This window comes from Alexandromys fortis, unplaced genomic scaffold, assembly GCF_014885135.2.
Source record: "Alexandromys fortis isolate MF-2015 unplaced genomic scaffold, M_Fortis_MF-2015_v1.1 scaffold_255, whole genome shotgun sequence".
NCBI lineage: Eukaryota > Metazoa > Chordata > Mammalia > Rodentia > Cricetidae > Alexandromys > Alexandromys fortis.
The window spans coordinates 1,141,305-1,146,550 of record NW_026068158.1 but is presented as its reverse complement, the minus strand read 5'-3'; positions in this window follow the sequence as shown (position 1 = coordinate 1,146,550).

Sequence of the window (5,246 nt, the reverse complement as noted above, 5' to 3'; positions counted from 1 at the left end):
GGGAAAGGGGAGGCGGGGAGGAGGCGGAATTTTTTTTCAATAAAAAAATTATATTACAAAAAATATATGTGCATACATATGCATTCATGTATGTGCGTACTGCTATATACATCAGTTTAGGAACAGAAACCTACACCTTCATGAAAACTGTTATCCAACTTGAGTTGTTTTAGTTAGCAGAGTTTAGTTATACAAACTGAAATAATTTTATGGGTTTTTTTTTGCTTTTTTCTCTTACACATAACTCTTATAAAAATCATAATCCTATTTTGACACACAATGCTATAGAATTTTTTATTATATTTTGTTTAATCCCAAATTAAAAATTTTTGGTCATAAAAAATTATTCTTGACTTTTTTTATTCAGTCTCATCTAGGAAAGGTTTCTCTGTATGAGGAGTGACATTATTCCTCTGTTGGTTACCAATCAATTTCTTATTTTGAAGACAGTAATTTCACCTTTGAGGGTGCTCTCTTCATCATCCATCAAGAGACTGGTTTTGGAACAGGTACCCAATGAATTTCCTGACTCCTCCAGCCAATATGTGTACTGAAATATAAAATTTTAAGTACAGGAATAAATATTTTATTACTGATTGAAATTTTATCCTGAGCTATATTTTTAGACTCTAGATATATTTCACTTTATTAGAAACATGGTTGGCAATAATTTATAATGTGATGATTTTTTGACTTATAATTTTTCTTTCATTTGACCTTTATTCATTTACAGAATTTCACTAAGCACATGAGATATTCTAGTGAGGCATTTGCTCATTTCAATGCTAAATCAATATCTCTTGAAATAAGAACATTGCTTTTGAGCTTTTTTTTTTTTTCAAGTCACAGGTTGTGAGACTAATCAGTACATTCTTCTTGTTGAGAGCAGAGTAGAGCTAGTAAGTTTGCACCTCCAGCATCACATTAAAGTCAATATCAGGCAGATACTCAATGCTGCAGAGGTGTTGAAAGGTGTGGTAGCTCCATGTTTGTTTACTTGCATCCAGTTGTGATGAACCTATGTGTGCCAAGTTGCTGGAGGTCCTTCCTGATGAACACCAAATCAACTTAACTAAGGAGGATGGCAACAATAAACTATAAAGTATATTGGACTCATCAAAAATCATGGATAGAAGAAAACTTGTATAGTGCTAGGTTGGGGTTTAGTAATGTTTCAGGGCTGTGTCAAAGAATCTTAACCCTAGGGTATCACCAAAGAGTGCTTCAAATGCAAGAAGTCAACAAATTAAATATTGCGCTCATTACAAACTACTTGAGATAACAGAATATTGATTTCTTCTATATAATCTAGGAATCCTAAATATACTGACATATTCACTCTCAGAATTATAACTATTTAAATAAAACATCGAGTTTTTGGAAAAATCACCCAGCTACCTATCCTCACTATCCTGTATATGATATAACCTTTTATTTTTATTATGCAGGCACATATTTTGTAAACATATCAGCCACACTAAATATCTCACTATTTCCTATTTCCCTACAATTTCTCCATTCCCTGTGAATTTTGTTGGGGAATGAATTTGATTGTGAAGTTGTTTAATGGATTGTAATATAATCAGTATCAGAAATTTATCCTGTATTAACTGTCTTTCTGGAGAAAAACATTTAAATAATGGTTAAGTAACTAAAAGCAATTCCATCTTCACCTTGGTATTGTTGGGATGAATCCAACAGCACTATAAGTATATATGCTTTCCCAGATAATCCTAAGTATTCAAAGGGAAAATCACTGATTCAACACTGATAGAGACTCCAGATGACTTACAAGAGAGTATGAAGGAGAGAGGACATTTAGTCTCAAGTGTGCAATTTTACGGCACTTCAAGTCTGAAGTCTTAAGAAATATACAATTTGACTATAAAAAGCCAAATAGCACAAATACTAAAACCAACATATATTACAACTATTAAAAATTTAACAAATAATACATGATATTATAGATTTAACATGTTTCATATATGACATCTTCATAAAATAGGGTATTTTGAAAAACATCTACACATTGATGATAATGATAAAAATATGCTTGGCACATACTGGTGATATCTCAGAGCATGATAGAACTAACCAGAATTCAATTAATTTATTATTTTATCCTTCAAACTGTTTGCTTCAAAATGATCAAACAGCTATATCATCAGTGAGACCAAGTGATTATAATGAGAAAACTAAATTTTTACACTATCAAGTTCAAGTTAGGTTGGTCACTTTAACATTACCATTTGCAAATATTTCAGAATAAAACACAACTATACAATCATTAGTTTTTGAATACTCAGATAGCAAAAAGTGATTGCACGTCAACATATATTTGAACACCAGAGCAAAGATTTGTGTCACTACCTTTGTATGACAAGTCAAGAAACAATCATTAATTTCACAAGTACATTAAAACATGCCAAGTACTCAGGAAATTCTACTTAGTAATAATACTTCAATTATTACTGTTATTTTCATTTGGGGTTATTCTTTTGCCTACATATAAAGATGCAAACATGGGAATAAAGATAAAGCATGTCTCTTGTTAACTAAGTGATGACCAGCGAATCACCTCTAGAGTGCTCAAGTGTGCAGTAATCATCTAGTATCTGTGGATGCAGAGGTACAAAACCTTATCTTATGGTGTGAGCATCAATCTTTCCAGTTCTATGTAAAGACTCTATATGTGTGGCAACTAAAGTCTAGATAATTATCACAGACTCTATACTGAAAAAATGCATAGACAATAATATTCAAGGAATTATGAAAATGAATAGACTTGATTTTTCTATAATCTCGCCTTCATGCACAATCTAACAAATGAATAGTAATATATGCCATAATAATTAGAAAATGGCAGCATCCCAGAAGGAACAGAAGTAAAACAGAGGGCTTTAGGAGAATGAAGGAACGATAAGACCACATGGTACCAGTGTGAACAAGTTGATATTAAAGGATGGTTAACCTTCTTCACTTTCAAAGAATCTGGGTTATTCCCTAAAGATGGTTCAGATTATTTTTTCAGTCATCTGCAAGTTCACAAAATTAATTGTTGCTAATGTTTCCATCTTTCTTTCTCTTAAGAAATAGAAACATCTTCCAGCAGGGTACATATGATTGCATCTTTTTTCCCTTAGTGAGAAAATTTTACTGATGAAATTGTTTTGCTGTGTATAGTAAAAGTCTTTGAATGTATCTCTTCCTCTCTTTGCTCCCTGCTCATTCTTCAACCCATCTGAATCTATTCTCTTCCATTTTTCTTCAATTGCCATTGTAAGGCACATTGCTGTCATAATAATCCATTTCCACCCTCAATATATTTGAAAAACATGTTCTTCATTATGTTTTTCATCTTTAAAAAGGAACATTTTTTTGGCATTCAGGTTACTAAACTTTGCTTACCTCCTACACTATGGTCATTTCCATTGCAGATTCATTTTCACTTAGGTCCATGTCTAAAGCTCATAGAAGGTGCTCCACTAGAGTAGCTTCTATCTCCTCATCTCAGGAGTTGTAGTGTTGATGCCCTTATTAGACATCACATTAGTAACACCTTTATACTCAAAATGTTACAGCATATACCCTCTAACCCAATGGCACATGGAAAAGAATATTTTCCATACATTTAATCATGTTCACTCTAAAAATAAATGAACATAGCAGACAATGAGGACTACTGAGAACTCAAGAACAATGGCAATGGGTTTTTGATTCTACTGCATGTACTGACTTTGTGGGAGCCTAGGTAGTTTGGATGCTCACCTTACTAGACCTGGATGGAGGTGGGTGGTCCTTGGACTTCCCACAGGGCAGGGAACCCTGATTGCTTTTTGGGCTGATGAGGGACGGGGACTTGATCGGGGGAGGGGGAGGGATATGGGGGGCGGTGGCGGGGAGGAGGAAGAAATCTTTAATAATTAAATAAATAAATAATCTACAAAGAAAAAAATGGCAAACTTGACCTTCAGAAATGTTGAGATGAAGAATGTTAGCAATTATGAGACTCAATATGTTTTCTTTTTTTGTGGGCATAAAATAGGTAAAAGTTAAGTTTCTGTGTCTCAGCATCAAAGCAACCAGTAGCCCTGAAGCAGCCATGCAGAATAAGTGAGAACTGAATGTATGTTCACTGCTGGCCACTGCAAGATTTGAAAATCATTTGTTCATTTGTTCCTTCTGCATAATGAAACAGCCTGACTGCACCCTATCTTCATATTTCATGTCAACATTTATAAATCTTGAAAGCATGGTGTTCCAAATAAATATTCATAACTCACCTACCATTTTCTTCTTAAATTCTTATCCACTAAAAGCAATTTCATTCCTTTTGTTGATCAATCTTTTAGGTCAACAAACTATATTTATATCTACAAATGTGTGAATATTCTTTGCCATTTCATCATTAGAATCTCACTGTATCTTTCTACAGCAAACCACAATAATATCTTTACTAATTTGTTTGATTCTATTTGGGTCCTTTACAATTCTTTTGGTTTTTCACTTCAGTGAAATAATTATCTTAAATTTCAGTTCATACTACAGTCTCTACCTGAGTGGGCTGTCCATTGATTTAGAATGTAATTAGATAATTTTACAGTTGTTTAGAGAACTTTGACCATTTGCCTCCCCAATTATATTTCCACCCATTCTTTCATCACACTCATTCTATGCCAGTTCCTGTGACCATCAGGTGCTTCTTCAAGCATGATAAGCATCATCCTTCTCATGCTTTATGCATGAATTTTCTTTATACAAAGAAAATTCTCAGTGGAGTCATAAGGTTTAATAACATACTGTCTTTGGGTTTTTTCCTCACATTATCACTTACTTCATGGGATCATGTGTATCTACCAGATAAAAATTCACCTTTAACTTTCTCAAATTTCTTCACCACATCTTCAAAAATATTTCATGATTTTATTTGTATGAATGTTTCACATGTGTGTATGTCTTTACACCACACATTTACACATGTGTCTGATTCCCATGGAGTCTAGATGAAGGCCATCAGAACTTTGGGAACTGAAGAATAGATGTTTGTTAGGTACCATATAGATGCTGCAAATCAAGCTTGGGTCCTCTGCAAGAATAGCAAGTGCTACTGAATACTGACTCATTTCTTTATACCCTCTACTCAAGAACCTTTTTAGTTTTCTCCAAGGTACTTAATAACATATAATATAATAAATATGGTTAATATGCTACAATATGTATTTTATGTGTTTCATCCCACTTGACTC